The 20,656-nt window shown below is 50.2% G+C and overlaps 1 long non-coding RNA gene and 1 pseudogene across 2 annotated transcripts in view; one reads left to right on the top strand and one right to left on the bottom strand.

Moving 5' to 3' along the window:
* Positions 1-4,161: 4,161 nt before the first annotated feature.
* Positions 4,162-20,656, top strand: part of LOC147123806 (uncharacterized) — a 51,175-nt gene continuing 34,680 nt past the window's right edge. Inside the window, exons 1-3 of one of the 2 annotated variants that reach the window (XR_015075086.1) lie at positions 4,162-4,225; positions 6,004-6,106; positions 6,592-7,111. This is a non-coding gene — a long non-coding RNA (uncharacterized LOC147123806). Of the gene's footprint in view, positions 4,226-6,003; positions 6,107-6,591; positions 7,112-20,656 lie in introns of those variants that run through there. The other variant, XR_015075084.1, reaches the window with a different exon arrangement.
* The window catches only part of LOC147123807 (uncharacterized), a 40,118-nt pseudogene continuing 31,601 nt past the window's right edge, over positions 12,140-20,656 (bottom strand).

Raw genomic sequence — 20,656 nt, 5'->3', positions numbered from 1 at the left:
TGAAGCAGGTGCAAATAAGATTCACTAGAATGATGCCAGAACTGGGAGGTTATAACTAACAGGAAAGACTGAACAGGCCGGGACTCTTTTCTCTAGAAAAGAGAAGACTAAGGGGTGACCTGATAGAGGTCTTTAAGATTATGAAAGGGTTCGATAGGGTAGACGTAGAGAAGGAGTTTCCACTTGTGGGGGAGACCAGAACTAGGGGCCATCAATATAAGACAGTCACTAATAAATCCAATCGGGAATTGAGGAGAAACTTCTTCACCCAGAGAGTGGTGAGAATGTGGAACTCGCTACCACAGGGAGTGGTTGAGGAGAATAGCAGAGATACATTTAAAGGGAACATAACATAAAGAAGTAAGAGCAGGAGTCAGCCATTCGGCCCCTCGAGAATTATGAAATATTTTTTAAATGCTAGCCTCTGCTTACCTACCGCTATACCTTTTAATCTATTTTTCCAATCTGCCTTAGCCAACTCACCCCTCATACCTATGTAATTGGCTTTATTTAAGTTTAAGACTCTAGTTTCAGACTTAGGCAAGTCACTCTCAAAATTAATGTGAAATTCTATCATATTATGATCACTCTGCCCCAGAGGATCCTTTACTATGAGATTGCTAATTAACCCTGTCTCATTACACAATACAAGATCTATAATAGCCTGTTCCCTGGTTGGTTCCATGACACATTGTTCTAGGAAACTGTCCCGAATGCATTCCATGAACTTGTCCTCCAGACTACCTTTGCCAATTTGATCTGTCCAGTCTATATGAAGATTAAAGTCCCCCACGTTTATTGCATTACCTTTGTTGCAAGCTCCTACTATTTCTTGATTAATATTCTGTCCAACGGTATAGCTACTGTTAGGAGGCCTATATACTACCCCTACCAGTGTTTTCTGCCCCTTGTTATTCCTTATCTCCACCCATACTGATTCTACTTTCTGATCTTCCGAGCCGAGATCTTTTCTCGCTTCTGTCCTTATGTCATCCTTTATTATCAGGCTACTCCCCCTCCTTTTCCATTATGCCTGTCTTTTCGAAATGTCAAGTACCCTGGAACATTTAGTTCCCAACCTTGGTCATCTTACAACCACGTCTCTGTAATGGCTATTAGATCAAACCCATTTATCTCTATTTGTGCCTCTAGTTCGTCTATCTTGCTACGAATGCTTCGTGCATTCAGATAAAGAGCCTTTAATTAATTTTTTTTTTTACCATTATTCCCTGCTTTGACCTTATTCTCTGCTGCACTGCTACCGTTAAACTCTCTGTCCCTTCCTGTCACACTCTGCTTATTTTTACCCAAATCGCGACCCTGCTCTATTGCCTTGACCTTTCTCTTTAGATTTCTAAATTTCCCCTCACCTGACCCCTCCCCCCCTTTTTTTTAGTTTAAAGCCCTATCTACAGCCCTAGTTATTCGATTCGCCAGGACGCTGGTCCCAGCCCGGTTTAAGTGGAGCCTGTCCTGACGGAACAGCTCCTTCTTTCCCCAGTACTGGTGCCAGTGCCACATGAATTGAAACCCCTTTTTCCCACACCACTCTTTGAGCCACGCATTTAACTCTCTGATCTGCTTGACCCTATTATTTGCACGTGGCTCAGGTAGTAATCCAGAGATTATTACCCTTATGCTTCTGCTTATTAATTAATTTAGACCCTAGCTCCTCAAACTCCCTCAGCAGAACCTCATTCTTAGTTCTACCTATGTCGTTGGGTCCTACATGGACCACAACAACTGGATCCTCCCCCTTCCACTCCAAGTTCTTCTCCAGCCGCAAGGAGATAGCCTTAACCCTGGCAGGCAACAGGACTCTCTTTCACGGCTGCAGAGAACAGTATCTATCCCCTGACTATACTGTCCCCTACGACTACCACATTCCTTCCTGCTCCCTCCACTTGGATGGCCCCCTGTACCACAGTGCCGTGGTCAGTTTGCCCATCCTCCCTGTCGTCCTTTTCCTCATCCATACAGGCAGCAAGTACCTCGTACCTGTTGGACAAGGTCCAGGGCTTCATAAGCACATGAGGGAGAAAGGAATAGGAGGATATGTTGATGGGGTGTGAGGAAGAGGGGAGGGAGGAGGCTCGTGTGGAACATAAACACTGGCATGGACCAGTTCGGTGGGTGACTTGTTTCTGTGCTGTAGACTTGCTGTAACTCGATGTAATTCTATGTGTTTCTACATTAATGGTGATCTATAAATGCAAGTTGTTGTTTGTCTTCAAATCTCTTTCTTGACTCCTCAGTTCTCCACGGGAGTGCTGGTTGGTCTCTACCTCTTCGAGAATTTCCCCATGTTAATGATTGGAGTCGGACTCTTCACAAACCTCGTCTACTTTGGTCTTTTACAGACGTTTCCATACATCCTGCTCACATCACCCAATTTTATATTGTCCAGCGGTAAGTACCCATCTCAGTGCTTGGTGTATGACCCAGTCTTCTTCTTTGCCAATTGGCTCATCAATGCGTGACTGTGGCTGGGGTACGGGCACCCGCTCAATGCCGCTATCCTTCACTTCCCACTGGGGTACAGTACTGGTGGATAGAGGTCTGTCACTGTATAACACTGGGGTACAGTACTGGTGGGTACAGGTCTGTCACTGTATAACACTGGGGTACAGTACTGGTGGGGACAGGTCTGTCACTGTATAACACTGGGGTACAGTACTGGTAGGTACAGTTCTTTCACTATAACACTGCGGTACAGTACTGGTGGGGACAGGTCTGTCACTGTATAACACTGGGTTACAGTACTGGTGGGTACAGGTCTGTCACTGTATAACACTAAGGTACAGTACTGGTGGGTACAGGTCTGTCACTGTATAACACTGGGGAACAGTACTGGTGGGGACAGGTCTGTCACTGTATAACACTGGGGTACAGTAGTGGTGGGTACAGGTCTGTCACTGTATAACACTGGGGTACAGTACTGGTGGGTACAGTTCTTTCACTATAACACTGGGATACAGCACTGGTGGGGACAGGTCTGTCACTGTATAACACTGGGGTACAGTACTGGTGGGTACAGTTCTTTCACTATAACACTGGGGTACAGCACTGGTGGGGACAGGTCTGTCACTGTATAACACTGGGGTGCAGTACTGGTTTGTACAGGTCTGTTACTGTATAACACGGGTACAGTACTGGTGGGTACAGGTCTGTCACTGTATAACACTGGGGTACAGTACTGGTGGGTGCAGGTCTGTCACTGTATAACACTGGGGTACAGTACTGGTGGGTACAGGTCTATCACTGTATAACACTGGGGTACAGTACTGGTGGGTACAGTTCTTTCACTATAACACTGGGGTACAGCACTGGTGGGGACAGGTCTGTCACTGTATAACATTGGGGTGCAGTACTGGTTTGTACAGGTCTGTCACTGTATAACACGGCAGTATAGACCTGTACCCACCAGTACTGTACCCCAGTGTTATACTGTGACAGACCTGTACCCACCAATACTGTACCCGTGTTATACTGTGACAGACCTGTACCCACCAGTACTGTACCTCAGTGTTATACAGAGACAGACCTGTACCCACCAGTACTGTACCCCAGTGTTATACAGTGACAGACCTGTACCCACCAGTACTGTACCCCAGTGTTATACTGTGACAGACCTGTACCCACCAGTACTGTACCCCAGTGTTATACAGTGACAGACCTGCACCCACCAGTACTGTACCCCAGTGTTATACTGTGACAGACCTGTACCCACCAGTACTGTACCCCAGTGTTATACAGTGACAGACCTGTCCCCACCAGTACTGTACCCCAGTGTTATACTGTGACAGACCTGTACCCACCAGTACTGTACCCCAGTGTTATACAGTGACAGACCTGTACCCACCAGTACTGTACCCCAGTGTTACACCGTGACAGACCTGTACCCACCAGTACTGTACCCCAGTGTTATACTGTGACAGACCTGTACCCACCAGTACTGTACCCCAGTGTTATACAGTGACAGACCTGTCCCCACCAGTACTGTACCCCAGTGTTATACAGTGACAGACCTGTGCCCCCCCAGTATTGTACCCTCCTGTTGTACAGTGAACTGACGTCTCTGTGGACATGTATATTATTTAATATAACTAGTGTGCCGTGTGTGTGGAGGTTGATGGCGGTTTTACTTGTTCCCACAGTGCTGGTGGTCTATAACCATTACCTGGCATTTCAACACTTTGCCGAAGAGTACTACCCCTTCACTGAGGTAAGCCAGTGTACTGTGGGCGGCAGTGTCTGTCCGAGTTGTGTTGAGCTGCTCTGTGTGAAGAGACTGAAATGAGTGGCCATTGTTTCCCCTGGGGGAATCTAGAACTAGGGGGCAGTTTCAGAATAAGGGGTCGCCCATTTAAAACTGAGATGAGGAATTTCTTCTCTGAGGGTCGTAAATCTGGAATTCTCTGCCCCAGAGGGCTGTGGAGGCTGGGTCACTGAATATATTTAAGGTGGAGAGAGACAGATTTTTGAACAATAAGGGAGTGAAGGGTTATGGGGAGCGGACAGGGAAGTGGAGCTGAGCCCAAGATCAGATCAGCCATGATCTCATTAAATGGCGAAGCAGGATCGAGGGGCCGAATGGCCTCCTCCTGCTCCTGTTTCTTATGTTCTTTTGACCCCCTCCGATGGATTGGAGACCATCGAGTCACTCGGGCAGTGGCGAAGGTGGGATGTCGCAGATACCCCAACGCACTGAGTGTAGTGGCTTCCTTTAACTGTGTCAGAATGACAAGTCCCAATTGAAGCTTCTCGCTTGTGAAGAGACCCAAGCAAATAAGGTTCGAATCCCACAAGTTAAAAATGAGGAAGTTGGGGGTCAGTCGAGGGGAAATATATCACCCAACAAGTAACTAAGCTGTGGATTTAAAAAAAAATCATTTTTGTCATGTGAGCATCTTTGGAAGACCAGCATTTATTGCCCATCTTTAGTTGCCCAGAGTTTGAAACAACTGAGTGACTTGTTAGGCCACTTCAGGGGCAGCTAAGAATCAACCATGTTGTTGTGGGACTGGAGTCACAGATCAGCCCAGACCGAGTAAGGACGGCAGGTTTCCTTCCCTAAAGGGCCTTTAGTGAACCAGTTAATTTTCTTACGACAATCTGACAGCTTCGTGGTCACTTTTACTGAGACCAGCTTTTAATTAAGTGAATTCAGATTCTCAAAGGGCCGTGGTGGGATTTGAACTCGCGCGCTCTGGATTACCAGTCCAGTAACATAACCACCAATAAGTTAACCAGGGAAGGATGGTAAAAGCACAGTGGGGCCTGAGCCGCTAGGCTCTGTCTCTGTGGAGAGAGTGGGTGTGGCTTGTCCCAGAGCTTCGTGCGACAGGAGTCCCGGCACGTGGGTTGGGCGAGCAGTCTCACGGCCCCGACCACCTACCGGCCGTTTGAATCTAATGGGCAGACAGTCGTTCCAGGTGTGGTGTCCTCAGAGTCTGAATTCCCAATGTGTTCTTCCGTATGCTGAGGGCAAGCGAGAGGGTTTGTTATATTTTGTTGGTTTTCAGGCGTTGCTGGCAAGGCTGGCATTTATTGCCCATCCCAAGTTGCCCTTGGGGTGGTGAGCCGCCTTCTTCTTGAACTGCTGCAGTTCATGTGGTGAAGGTGCTCCCATAGTGCTGTTAGGTAGGGAATCTCAGGATTTTGATCCAGTGACGATGAAGATATGTTTTGCTCAGTGCCAGTTGGTGTTAGGGCAGTTTCTGGAGATCTTGGAAGTCCATCTGTGGTTGTTTGGCTCTGTCGGGAGGTTGGACGATTGAGTGAAGTCCAGGAGGAGGAATTGCTGCCGGATTGTGTGGAATGAATGGACCGGTGGCTTTTTCCTGCTCCTGTTTGATTCTAGTTACCTTGGCATTGGAAAAGCTACAGCGAAGGGTTTATACATTGGATTGGAAACCTATTGTTGGTTATTCGGTCATTCGTTTGGTTACTCGGTTAATATTTTGGTTACTCAAACGCCTCGTTCTCCTGTGTTCTGTCCAGGTACTAGCATACTTCACACTGTGCCTGTGGATAACCCCTTTCTCCTTCTTTGTGTCACTGTCCGCTGGAGAGAACGTCCTTCCGTCCACAATTCAGCACGGAGGTGAGTGTCGAGACGCCCGTCCTTAACACTGTCGGCAGGTTTTTGGTTTGGTGGATCGGTTAATGGGTTGAATGGTAGTTTGGTTGATCAGTTTATGGGCTGAATGGTTAATTTACTGGTTGAGTGGTTAGTTTATGATTTGGTCGATTGGTTCATGGGTTGACTGGTTGGTTGGTGGACTGGTCAATTGGTTCATGGGTTGAAGGGTTGGTTGGTGGATTGGTCGATTGGTTCATGGGTTGAATGGTTGGTTGGTGGATTGGTTCATGGGTTGAATGGTTGGTGGATTGATCGATTGGTTCATGGGTTGAATGGTTGGTTGGTTGGTGGATTGGTCGATTGGTTCATGGGTTGAATGGTTGGTGGATTGATCGATTGGTTCATGGGTTGAATGGTTGGTTTGTGGATTGGTTTGTGAGTTGAAGAGTTAGTTTATAGTTTGGTGGGTTAATTGGTTGGCTTATAGTTTCCTTGATTTTCCACAGATGACGTCGTGTCGAACTACTTCACAAAGGGTAAGAGGAGTAAGTGATCGGGTATCCGAGTGATCTTCACCTTCATCAAAGAGGCAATCCTGCCCAGTCGACAGAAGATGTACTGACAGCCACCGAGTGTATACGTTCACGAGCAGTAGCAGAACTGATGGAGAGGATGGAGGAGGGGAGGGAGCAGAGAGACCAAGAAACTGAATAACACGGAGGATGATGAGCTCCTGCCTTGGACTTTAATTTGGAATTAATGTTTGATTTTTTTTTCTTTAAATGGTCCCTCCTCCCTGAAGGAATTTCTGTTGGAAGGTGATTTTAAACGCATTATTTTTGCACAGATTTTGAAATTTAGAAGGACTTCAAACACACAACAAAAAACAGATCTTGTTCCATTTGGAGGGGTCTCCATCGGAGCTCCCCACGCGATGTATTAAATGTAAACGTTGCCATTTTATAATGGAGTGGATGATTGCTGTACATGGTCATTGATGCTTCCAGTAAACCTTGCTCAGTTTAATGCAAATTTCACTTCAATTCCACTTAAAATGTGGTGTCTCTCCACCTCCGCTCCTTCCAAAAAAACCTCCGCTCTTACTTTCTGTTGAATTTTTGCTTTCCAATCGGCAGAACTTGCATTGTGTTGTGCTGAGGCTAACACTAGAAGGGAGTAATATTAACATCAGTAGAGGTACAGTCAGTAACACAGGGCACTGGGGGGAGGGGTTACTGAGTGACAGTGTGAGGGAGCTGGATTAACATCAGTAGAGGTACAGTCAGTAACACAGGGCACTGGGGGGAGGGGTTACTGAGTGACAGTGTGAGGGAGCTGGATTAACATCAGTAGAGATACAGTCAGTAACACAGGGCACTGGGGGGAGGGGTTACTGAGTGACAGTGTGAGGGAGCTAGATTAACATCAGAGATACAGTCAGTAACACAGGATGCTGGGGGGAGGGGTTACTGATGTGAGGGAGCTGGATTAACATCAGTAGAGATACAGTCAGTAACACAGGGCGCTGGGGGAAGCGTTACTGAGTGACAGTGTGAGGGAGCTGGATTAACATCAGTAGAGATACAGTCAGTAACACAGGGCGCTGGGGGAAGCGTTACTGAGTGACAGTGTGAGGGAGCTGGATTAACATCAGTAGAGATACAGTCAGTAACACAGGGTGCTGGGGGAGAGGGGTTACTGAGTGACCGTGTGAGGGAGCTGGATTAACATCAGCAGAGATACAGTCAGTAACATGGCACTGGGGGAGGGGTTACTGAGTGACAGTGTGAGGGAGCTGGATTAACATCAGTAGAGATACAGTCAGTAACAGGGTGCCGGGGGGAGGGGTTACTGAGTGACAGTGTGAGGGAGCTGGATTAACATCAGTAGAGATACAGTCAGTAACAGGGTGCCGGGGGGAGGGGTTACTGAGTGACAGTGTGAGGGAGCTGGATTAACATCAGTAGAGATACAGCCAGTAACAGGGTGCCGGGGGGAGGGGTTACTGAGTGACCGTGTGAGGGAGCTGGATTAACATCAGTAGAGATACAGTCAGTAACACGGCGCTGGGGGAGAGGGGTTACTGAGTGACAGTGTGAGGGAGCTGGATTAACATCAGTAGAGATACAGCCAGTAACAGGGTGCCGGGGGGAGGGGTTACTGAGTGACCGTGTGAGGGAGCTGGATTAACATCAGTAGAGATACAGCCAGTAACAGGGTGCCGGGGGGAGGGGTTACTGAGTGACAGTGTGAGGGAGCTGGATTAACATCAGTAGAGATACAGTCAGTAACACAGGGCGCTGGGGGAGGGGTTACTGAGTGACAGTGTGAGGAAGCTGGATTAACATCAGTAGAGATACAGCCAGTAACAGGGTGCCGGGGGGAGGGGTTACTGAGTGACCGTGTGAGGGAGCTGGATTAACATCAGTAGAGATACAGTCAGTAACACGGCGCTGGGGGAGAGGGGTTACTGAGTGACAGTGTGAGGGAGCTGGATTAACATCAGTAGAGATACAGCCAGTAACAGGGTGCCGGGGGGAGGGGTTACTGAGTGACAGTGTGAGGGAGCTGGATTAACATCAGTAGAGATACAGTTAGTAACAGGGCACTGGGGGAGAGGGGTTACTGAGTGACAGTGTGAGGGAGCTGGATTAACATCAGTAGAGATACAGTCAGTAACACAGGGCACTGGGGGAGGGTTGCTGAGTGACAGTGTGAGGGAGCTGGATTAACATCAGTAGAGATACAGTCAGTGACACAGGGCGCCGGGGGAGGGTTGCTGAGTGACAGTGTGAGGGAGCTGGATTAACATCAGTAGAGATACAGTCAGTAACACAGGGCACTGGGGGAGGGTTACTGAGTGACAGAGTGTGGGAGCTGGATTAACATCAGTAGAGATACAGTCAGTAACACAGGGCACTGGGGGAGGGTTGCTGAGTGACAGTGTGAGGGAGCTGGATTAACATCAGTAGAGATACAGTCAGTAACAGGGTGCTGGGGGGAGGGGTTACTGAGTGACAGTGTGAGGGAGCTGGATTAACATCAGTAGAGATACAGTCAGTAACACAGGGTGCTGGGGGAGAGGGATTACTGAGTGACAGTATGAGGGAGCTGGATTAACATCAGTAGAGATACAGTCAGTAACACAGGGCGCTGGGGGAGGTTACTGAGTGACCGTGTGAGGGAGCTGGATCAACATCAGTAGAGATACAGTCAGTGACACAGGGCGCTGGGGGAGGGTTGCTGAGTGACAGTGTGAGGGAGCTGGATTAACATCAGTAGAGATACAGCCAGTAACAGGGTGCCGGGGGGAGAGGGGTTACTGAGTGACAGTGTGAGGGAGCTGGATTAACATCAGTGGAGATACAGCCAGTAACAGGGTGCCGGGGGGAGAGTGGTTACTGAGTGACAGTGTGAGGGAGCTGGATTAACATCAGTAGAGATACAGTCAGTGACACAGGGCGCCGGGGGAGGGTTGCTGAGTGACAGTGTGAGGGAGCTGGATTAACATCAGTAGAGATACAGTCAGTAACACAGGGCGCTGGGGGAAGGGTTACTGAGTGACAGTGTGAGGGAGCTGGATTAACATCAGTAGAGATACAGTCAGTAACATGGCACTGGGGGAGGGGTTGCTGAGTGACAGTGTGAGGGAGCTGGATTAACATCAGTAGAGATACAGTCAGTAACACAGGGCACTGGGGGAGGGGTTACTGAGTGACAGTGTGAGGGAGCTGGATTAACATCAGGAGAGATACAGTCAGTAACACAGGGCACTGGGGGAGAGGGGTTACTGAGTGACAGTGTGAGGAAGCTGGATTAACATCAGTAGAGATACAGTCAGTAACATGGCACTGGGGGAGGGTTGCTGAGTGACAGTGTGAGGGAGCTGGATTAACATCAGTAGAGATACAGCCATTCACAGGGCGCTGGGGGGTAGTTACTGAAACTGACTGTATCTCGACTGTTAAACTCTCAGTTAGATTGAGGCTCACACAAACACCATTACTCAAGTCCTGGATTAAATGCTTGTTCTGATGAGGCAGGCTCAGTTTCGCTAGCTGGTTTCGAGGGCTGTCATCTCCCTCGATAACTCTCTCCCCACAGTGTCCAACTCTCCCTTGTGTTTCCCGGGCCGGCCGAAAGGTGGGGTGAGAGGGGTGGGGGCTATTCTTCATTTGAGAGATCAGACCGCGTGTTGGCAGACTGTTGCACTCTGGGAAGCATCACCAGGTGGCATTCTGAGTATCACACGAGGGTTTACTGGGCAGTGATCAGGAACAAGAACCCTGGCTGATCTTGTCTCCTTTCTACTTAGATCAGCTAACTCGCCAACAATATTTTTTGGTCCAAAAGAATGCAGGATGGAAAGACACCCTCTTTAAGGATGTGTTCTGTGTGGTGTGTATTTTAATTCACCTCCTGTTTCTTTGAAGGACAGAATAAACAGGAGCCGCACAGGTTTTATTTGTAAGATGAGAATAATCTGCTGCTTTGCACAGTCGGTGCGTTAAGAGAGCGTATAACCTTTAACCTGTCGGCTCGGTTCAAATACAGGCCGGACTCCATGACGGGGATCTGGCTGATACTGGAGTCACCACTGCAACGTGGTCTCAAATCTCGTCGCGTTTGATGGGGATCAGTTCTCTCTGGCTGGAGATTGGTGAGGCTCTATTTTATTGCAGAGGCGTCGGTTCAAAGCCAGCCTGGACTCCGGCTGAAGAATAATGGGCCTTATCGTGCTAGAGTCCAGGATAGGGGAGAGTGTACATGGGCTGTGGGAGGAGATTAAATGGGTGGGTAGAGTCCATGATAGGGGAGAGTGTACATGGGCTGTGGGAGGAGATTAAATGGGTGGATAGAGTCCATGTTAGGGGAGAGTGTCCATGGGCTGTGGGAGGAGATTAAATGGGTGGGTAGAGTCCATGAGAGGGGAGAGTGTACATGGGCTGTGGGAGGAGATTAAATGGGTGGGTAGAGTCCATGATAGGGGAGAGTGTACATGGGCTGTGGGAGTAGATTAAATGGGTGGGTAGAGTCCATGATAGGAGAGAGTGTACAGGGGCTGTGGGAGGAGATTAAATGGGAGGGTAGAGTCCAGGATAGGGGAGAGTGTACATGGGCTGTGGGAGAAGATTAAATGGGAGGGTAGAGTCCAGGATAGGGGAGAGTGTACATGGGCTGTGGGAGGAGATTAAATGGGTGGGTAGAATCCATGATAGGGGAGAGCGTAGATCGGCTGTGGGAGGAGATTAAATGGGTGGGTAGAGTCCATGATAGGGGAGACTGTACATGGGCTGTGGGAGGAGATTAAATGGGTGGGTAGAGTCCATGATAGGGGAGAGTGTACACGGGCTGTGGGAGGCGATTAAATGGGTGGGTAGAGTCCATGATAGGGGAGAGTGTCCATGGGCTGTGGGAGGAGATTAAATGGGTGGGTGGAGTCCATGATAGGGGAGAGTGTACATGGGCTGTGGGAGGAGATTAATTGGGTGGGTAGAGTCCATGATAGGGGAGAGTGTACACGGGCTGTGGGAGGAGATTAAATGGGTGGGTAGAGTCCATGATAGGGGAGAGTGTACACGGGCTGTGGGAGGAGATTAAATGGGTGGGTAGAGTCCATGATAGGGGAGAGTGTACATGGGCTGTGGGAGGAGATTAAATGGGTGGGTAGAGTCCAAGATGGGGGAGAGTGTACATGTGCTGTGGGAGGAGATTAAATGGGTGGGTAGAGTTTGTGATAGGGGAGAGTGTCCATGGGCTGTGGGAGGAGATTAAATGGGTGGTTAGAGTCCATGATGGGGGAGAGTGTACATGTGCTCTGGGAGGAGATTAAATGGGAGGGTAGAGTCTGTGATAGGGGAGAGTGTCCATGGGTTGTGGGTGGGTAGAGTCCATGATAGGATAGAGTGTATACCGACAATGAGATAATCTGCTATAGTGATGCTGGTTGATGGGTAAATATTGCCCAGGACACCGTTGGGAACTCCCCTGCTCCTCTTCGAATCGTGCCATGGGATCTTATTGATCCACCTGAGAGGGCAGCGGGGCCTCAGTTTAACGTCTCATCCAAAAGACGGTACTTCCGACAGTGCAGCATTCCCTCAGTGCTGCATTGGGAGTGTCAGCCTGGAGTACGGGGCTTAGGTCTCTGGAGTAGGGTTTGAACCCACAACCTAATGATTCAGTCGCGAGAATGCTACTTACTGAGCCATGGTTGAGACTTTGACTCCTTGTTCTACCTTCAAATAAATACTGATTGTCCAAAGACCCAGGTGTCCTTTTGGTACTTGCAGTGGGGATAGTAGACTCCACTTTGCATATGGAGCGTGAGCTGGAAGCGGGGAGGCAGGGTGTGCTCGGCTCCACCCACTCGCGCAGGTGCATGTCTATCTCGGACTTTGCCTTGACCAGGTGCCGTTTCTTGGGAAGGTCGATGACGTGCACCGGCTTGAATTCCTCGGGTATCCTTATCCTATGGTAACTGGAACCCGGGAACAACTCCCTCTTGATGACATCGAAAGGCAGGGTTGGCAGGGGCTCCGATCTCATCCCAACCTTGGCCCTCAGCTCAGGGTGGCCCGCGCTGTCCAGCGCCAGCTCGTGAAAGGGCCCAAAGTCGTGCTGTTGGACCAGGATTTCCGGGCTGATATCCGGATTGGCCTCCACCTGTCTGGAGATATCCGTCACCGGGGGCATAGCCGGATTGGTACTGACGTTCCAGATTGGCTTGATCACGCAGACGGGGGCCTTGCCCTCGCGAGGTGTGGTGCAGGTCACGGTTTGCGAGCCCGGGATCTCGGGGACACCCACCCCTCTCCTTCCCACTTCGCACCCACAGCAGCCCAGCCTTTACCCATCCCGGACCCCCCTCCGATCGGCAGGGACCCTTGGGCTTTGTGAGCTGCTTGACTTTGAGCGTCTTTTTGCCGCTGCTGGTCTCGCCAGTCTTCACCGACTCCCTCAGCTGTTCGAGCACCTGTTCCGCGGCGGTCCTGCACGGCTTGTAGAAGCTGGAAGATGTCCTCACTATATTGGGCAGGTTCTTCTTCTCTAGCCACAGTGTGTAGGACTCATTGGTGAAGTAACCCTGCTCTTCCTACATCAAAACAAATAAAATCATCCGAACCCTTTAATACATTTAAACCTTAGTAAAAAGCTTGTTTTCATATCTTCGCACTCTTCACTTGGAGAACAGTGTGAAGTGGCAAAAGTTTCGCAGGCTGATCGATGTGAATGATCCTTCCATGGTCATCTCCATCATTGTTAACAAAAAACGGAGCATATGGAATGGGAGCCAACCTATTTTAGTTACAAGGAAAGATTGGATAGGCTGGGGTTGTTTTCTTTAGAACAGAGGAGGCCGAGGGGAGACCTTATTGAGGTGTATAAAATGATGAGGGGCCCAGATAGAGTGGATAGGAAGGACCTATTTCCCTTAGCAGAGAGGTCAATAACCAGGGGGGCATAGGTTTAAAGTAATTGGTAGAAGAATTAGAGGGGAGGTGAGGAGAACTTTTTTCACCCAGAGGGTGGTGGGGGTCTGGAACTCACTGCCTGAAAGGGTGGTAGAGGCAGAAACCCTCACCTCATTTAAAACGTTCTTGGATATGCACTTGAAGTGCCGTAACCTGCAGGGCTACGGACCAAGAGCTGGTACCTCCCTGGTATTCAAAACTGAAAACCGGTTAGCGAGTGCCACTGGCTTGGGGGATTCCTGCGCTACCTGAGTCTTCCTCCTACTCTGTCTGGTGATCACCCACTCCCTCACCTCCTGCACCTTCTGTGGCAGTAGGGTGACCCACTTCCAGGAAACTCTCGAACTCCCTGATGCACTGCAGTGACTCCAGCCGCTCCTCAAGCTCCGAATCTCACAGCGTGAGCTCGAGCAACTGGCAGAGCTTCGTGCACACCGTGATCCTGCTCTTGGATCACCGTCCAAACCCCCGGGTTAGGGAGAGGATAGCTCAGCCAGGGTCGCTGCTCTGATTACTATCCAGTGCCCCCATCGGAAAGGTGCATGTGTGTGATGGCATGGGCTTGGGCTTCGCTATGAAAATTCCAATGGTTCAATAACCTGTGATCCTCAGTGTTTAGACTCTCGCATTAAGAATGGCCGCATGAGTGAAGGATCGGAGAGGGCCCAGTCATCGTGGAACAATACCGAATCCCCGCCAGAGCCAGCACATTCAGGAGAGGGGAAGTGAAGGCTACAGACACCGCCCCACGCTGGGTACAGGCACCGCCCCGCGCTGGGTACAGGCACCGCCTCACGCTGGGTACAGGCACCGCCTCACGCTGAGTACAGGCACCGCCCCGCGCTGGGTACAGGCACCGCCTCACGCTGGGTACAGGCACCGCCCTGCGCTGGGTACAGGCACCGCCTCGCTCTGGGTACAGACACCGCATCGCGTTGGGTACAGGCACCGCCTCGCTCTGGGTACAGACACCGCCCCGCGCTGGGTACAGGCACCGCCCCGCGCTGGGTACAGGCACCGCCTCGCTCTGGGTGCAGGCACCGCCCTGCGCTGGGTACAGGCACCGCCTAGTGCTGGGTACAGGCACCGCCTCGCGCTGGGTACAGGCACCGCCTAGCGCTGGGTACAGGCACCGCCTAGCGCTGGGTACAGGCACCGCCTAGCGCTGGGTACAGGCACCGCCTCGCGGTGGGTACAGGCACCGCCCCGCGCTGGGTACAGGCACCGCCCCGCGCTGGGTACAGGCACCACCTTGCGCTGGGTACAGGCTGTGCCTCGCGTTGGGTACAGGCACCATAAGCACAGATTCACGAGGAACATTTTGTCCTAATTGATCAGATCTGGTTCGGTCCAATCAGGTCACATTCAAACATGGCCTCTCCATTCGAGCAGGCCAGGACATGTAAATTTTGATTGGGGCAGAGGGGTGGAAGAGGAAAGACCCACCCCAGGAACTTTGGGCCGTGGAGCGGCCCTTAGCATTATTACTAGCTGGAGTATAACACGTGGGAGGTATCAGCGCTGTGTTACAATTGACTTGGCTTAATACAGACCACTCCCATTACATGAGGTTCCATGATTCCCCTCTGAATACTTACTTCCTTCACAGGCCCTTTATCAGCACTTTACAGCAAAGAGCTGGGCACCTGTTCTTGGGTAGGAGACCAACATAACTCGAGACAGCATGCCATTTTACAGATCTGTGAGGTTTCCCTTGGCTGTCAGGTGGTACTTCTTAGAGGTGGACGGAAGTACTGAGTGGGGTGCCCTAGGGCTCAGTGCTGGGATTATTACTGTCTCGAACTTGCGTCAATGGCTTGGATGCAGAAACTCAATGTAAACTGGTTGAATTTGATGATGATATCAAACTAGGAGGAGCTCGGGAGTTGGAGGGGGCAGCTCCGAAATGATAGAATGAGATGGACATAATTTGCAAGTGTGCAGAACAACGGAAGGTGGAATTTACAGTGTAAGGTACAGTAAACAGGAAGGAAAAGTAGATAAAACACATAGTTCATGAATGGTATTAAAACAGATAAGGATGATGCTGAACGAGACCAAGGAGTCTCCGTCGAATGGACAGCCAACATGTCCAACCAATGCAGAGGAACAGTGAACAAAGCCCGTAATATGTTGAACAGCATCGTTAGAACAGTAGAATAAAAGTCAGAGGGGATAACGGTCACACTGTACAGGGTCTCTGGTCAGAGAGCTCCTTGAGAACTGTGTCCAGTTCAGGTCACTCCCACATTGAGCACTGTGTCCAGTTCTGGTCAGACCCACCTTGAACACTGGGTCCAGTTCTGGTCAGACCCACCTTGAGCACTGTGTCCAGTTCTGGTCAGACAGCTCCTTGAGCACTGTGTCCAGTTCTGGTCAGTCCCACCTTGAGCACTGTGTCCAGTTCTGGTCAGTCCCACCTTGAGCACTGGGTCCAGTTCTGGTCAGACCCACCTTGAGCACTGTGTCCAGTTCTGGTCAGTCCCACCTTGAGCACTGTGTCCAGTTCTGGTCAGTCCCACCTTGAGCACTGGGTCCAGTTCTGGTCAGACCCACCTTGAGCACTGTGTCCAGTTCTGGTCAGTCCCACCTTGAGCACTGTGTCCAGTTCTGGTCAGACCCACCTTGAGGACTGTGTCCAGTTCTGGTCAGTCCCACCTTGAGCACTGTGTCCAGTTCAGGTCAGACCCACCTTGAGCACTGTGTCCAGTTCTGGTCAGTCCCACCTTGAGCACTGTGTCCAGTTCTGGTCAGACCCACCTTGAGCACTGTGTCCAGTTCTGGTCAGACCCACCTTGAGCACTGCGTCCAGTTCTGGTCAGTCCCACCTTGAGCACTGTGTCCAGTTCTGGTCAGACCCACCTTGAGCACTGTGTCCAGTTCTGGTCAGACCCACCTTGAGCACTGTGTCCAGTTCTGGTCAGACCCACCTTGAGCACTGTGTCCAGTTCTGGTCAGACCCACCTTGAGCACTGTGTCCAGTTCTGTTCAGACCCACCTTGAGCACTGTGTCCAGTTCTGGTCAGTCCCACCTTGAGCATTGTGTCCAGTTCTGGTCAGTCCCACCTTGAGCACTGTGTGCAGTTCTGTTCAGACCCACCTTGAGCACTGTGTCCAGTTCCGGTCAGACCCACCTTGAGCACTGTGTCCAGTTCTGGTCACTCCCACCTTGAGCACTGTGTCCAGTTCTGGTCACTCCCACCTTGAGCACTGTGTCCAGTTCTGGTCACTCCCACCTTGAGCACTGTGTCCAGTTCTGGTCAGACCCACCTTGAGCACTGTGTCCAGTTCTGGTCAGACCCACCTTGAGCACTGTGTCCAGTTCTGGTCACTCCCACCTTGAGCACTGTGTCCAGTTCTGGTCAGTCCCACCTTGAGCACTGTGTCCAGTTCTGGTCAGACCCACCTTGAGCACTGTGTCCAGTTCTGGTCAGTCCCACCTTGAGGACTGTGTCCAGTTCCGGTCAGTCCCACCTTGAGCACTGTGTCCACTTCTGGTCAGTCCCACCTTGAGCACTGTGTCCAGTTCTGGTCAGACCCACCTTGAGCATTGTGTCCAGTTCTGCTCAGTCCCACCTTGAGCACTGTGTCCAGTTCCGGTCAGTCCCACCTTGAGCACTGTGTCCAGTTCTGGTCAGACCCACCTTGAGCACTGTGTCCAGTTCTGGTCAGTCCCACCTTGAGCACTGTGTCCAGTTCTGGTCAGACCCACCTTGAGCACTGTGTCCAGTTCTGGTCAGTCCCACCTTGAGCACTGTGTCCAGTTCTGGTCAGACCCACCTTGAGCACTGTGTCCAGTGTTGGTCAGTCCCACCTTGAGCACTGTGTCCAGTTCCGGTCAGTCCCACCTTGAGCACTGTGTCCAGTTCAGGTCACTCCCACCTTGAGCACTGTGTCCAGTTCTGGTCAGACCCACCTTGAGCACTGTGTCCAGTTCTGGTCAGTCCCACCTTGAGCACTGTGTCCAGTTCTGGTCAGACCCACCTTGATCACTGTGTCCAGTTCCGGTCAGTCCCACCTTGATCACTGTGTCCAGTTCCGGTCAGTCCCACCTTGAGCACTGTGTCCACTTCTGGTCAGTCCCACCTTGAGCACTGTGTCCAGTTCTGGTCTGACCCACCTTGAGCACGGTGTCTAGTTCTGGTCAGACGGCTCCTTGAGCACTGTGTCCAGTTCTGGTCAGACCCACCTTGAGCACTGTGTCCAGTTCTGGTCTGACCCACCTTGAGCACGGTGTCTAGTTCTGGTCAGACAGCTCCTTGAGCACTGTGTCCAGTTCTGGTCAGTCCCACCTTGAGCACTGTGTCCAGTTCTGGTCAGTCCCACCTTGAGCACTGAGTCCAGTTCTGGTCAGTCCCACCTCGAGCACTGGGTCCAGTTCCGGTTAGTCCCACCTTGAGCACTGAGTCCAGTTCTGGTCAGTCCCACCTTGAGCATTGTGTCCAGTTCTGGTCAGTCCCACCTTGAGCCCTGTGTCCAGTTCTGGTCAGTCCCACCTTGAGCAATGTGTCCAGTTCCGGTCAGACCCACCTTGAGCACTGTGTCCACTTCTGGTCAGTCCCACCTTGAGCACTGTGTCCAGTTCTGGTTACCGAGACACAAGGAAGATATTCAAGTGCTGCAGATGATGCTGAGAAGAGGCACGAATCGAATTCCCAGATTCAAGGGTCTGGGTTATCGGCAACGTCTGGAGAGACCTGGCCCTTTTTAATATTTCCCTCCTAACTCCCTATATTCAGCTTTTAGGACCTCATCCCGGTTTTTACCTATATCGTTGGTACCTATATGCACAACGACAACTGGCTGTTCACCCTCCCCTTCCAAAATGCTCTGTAGCCGCTCCGAGACATCCTTGACCCTTGCACCAGGGAGGCAACATACCATCCTGGAGTCTCGTTTGCGGCCGCAGAAACGCCTATCTATTCCCCTTACAATAGAATCCCCTATCACTATAGCTCTCTCGCTCTTTTCCCTCCCGTCCTGTGCAGCAGAACCACCCACGGTGCCAGGAAGTTGGCTGCTGCTGCCTTCCTCTGGTAAGCATCTCCCTCACCAATATCCAAAGCGGTATATCTGTTTGAGACGGGGATGGTCACAGGGGACCCCTGCACTACCTGCCTGCTAAGGGGCATAATTTCAGAATAAGGGTGCACCCTTTTAAATCGGAAATGAGGAGGAATTTGTTCTCAGAGGGTCGTTAATCTTTGGAATTCTCTTCCACAGAGAGCTGTGGAGGTTGGGTCATTGAATATATTGAAGGTGGAGATAGACAGATTTCTGAACGATAAGGGAGTCGAGCGTTATGGGGAGCGGGCAGGGAAGTGGAGTTGAGGCCAAGATCAGATCAGTTGTGATCTTATTGAACAGCGGAGCAGGCCCGAGGGGCCGAATGGCCGACTCCTGCTCCTATTTCTTATGTTCCTATGTTCTGATGAGCCCACCTATCCACTGTATTCCCTTGGTGCGTTTCTAATAACCCTGAATCCCATTTGTTGATAAGAACCTGTCTAGTTCCTTCTTGAAACCCATTCAGGTTTCTTGTTCCATTATCCCGTGCTTTTAAAATCATCTAGCTGTTTGATTTAGGTGCCTGCGTGGCCCAGTGGTAGCACGTACTCTAAGCTGACACTTCAGTGCCATACTGAGGGAGTGCGGCACTGTCGGAGGTGCCGTCTTTCGGATGAGACGTTAAACCAAGGCTCCATCTGTCCTCTCAGGTGGACTTAAAAGATCCCATGGCCAGTATTTTGAAGAAGGGTCGGGGAGTTCCCCTGGGCCAACATTTATCCCTCAACCAACATCACTAAAAAGACAGATTATCTTGTCATTATTTCATCACTATTTGTGGGAGCTTGCTGTGCACAAATTGGCTGCTGCGTTTCCGACATTGCAGCAGCGATTACACTTTAAGGAAGTGCTTCATTGGCTGTGAAGTGCTTTGGGATGTCCTGATGTTGTGAAAGGTCTATCAATGCAAGTTCTTGATGCACTACTGAGAAATTGGAGGGCGTAAATCAAAATTGCCTTGTGCTATTGTTTACCTGGTATCAACATTGGAAAGTTGGTCTTTGCTAAATTCAGCAGCAACCTTTCAGTCGGTCCTTTATCCTTCACCATTGTCCTTGTAATGACCAGACCCTAAACTATTCACCCATTTTTGACGGCAGCACATGGATTGGATCTCAAGGTGCAATATCCTCACTGTTTAACAAAAAATCAATTTGTTTGTGTTTCTAGGCGACATGTGTGAGCATGTTTGTCTATCAAGCTCCAATAGCTCACGTTTGCAAATAGAAGACAATGGGGTAATAAAACCAAGTAATTTAATGTCGGGAGCCGGATAAGAAACAAAAAGGAGAATAAATCTCAGGATTATCATCCAGGGTCATTTCTCACCTTGAAGAACGAGCTGGCTTGACATCTATTGTGAGGGCGGATTGAAGGTTATCGTCAGCAGCTGTCCAGTGAAGGGGCAGTGTTACTTGTGCCCATTGCTTCTTTCTTAGTATTACTATTTGGCATCTCACTCTACTCTCTAAAGTGCCTCGGGGCACTAACCATGTGAATAGTGTGTTATAAACTCAGTTTATCTGGGGAGAATCCTGGCGCTAAACCGGGGAGGCAGTTCCCAAAATAGTCATTCTCAATGTCAATTGAAAATGAAAGTTCTTTAAACTTCTGGGGAGCGAAGGGTTAACACTGTGCTGATTGGTTGTGAGTTCTAACACCTGTGATTGAAAGGCGATCCAGTTGTTTCTTGGCAAGCCGTGTGGTAATGATTGTTTGGGAGTTAAGTACTTCCAAAATAAAGTCCATTATATCCCAAGTTAATTACTGTGCCATTAATGTGCAGCCATTCTGTTTGTTAAAGTGTTATTTAGACCCACTTGTGCCTCAGTAGTCAGTGATTATTCAACAGGCTTCACATTCTGCACGTGTGTGTCTTGGTGCCACCCACAATTATCAACGCCTGCTATTATTTTATTTTGTCGTGGTATATAAATGGCGTGAGTCACACAACACGAGTCGCCATCTCTGATTGGACGTATTCCCGGCGCTTTCATCACGTGACCTGCTGGATCCAACCACCTTTTTC

The sequence above is a fragment of the Somniosus microcephalus genome, chromosome 2 (genome assembly GCF_052327205.1).
Source record: "Somniosus microcephalus isolate GS21.2 chromosome 2, FLI_Smic_1.0, whole genome shotgun sequence".
Taxonomy (NCBI): Eukaryota; Metazoa; Chordata; class Chondrichthyes; order Squaliformes; family Somniosidae; genus Somniosus; species Somniosus microcephalus.
Note: the sequence above shows the minus strand (reverse complement) of the source record. Positions and strands in the feature narration are given on the sequence as shown.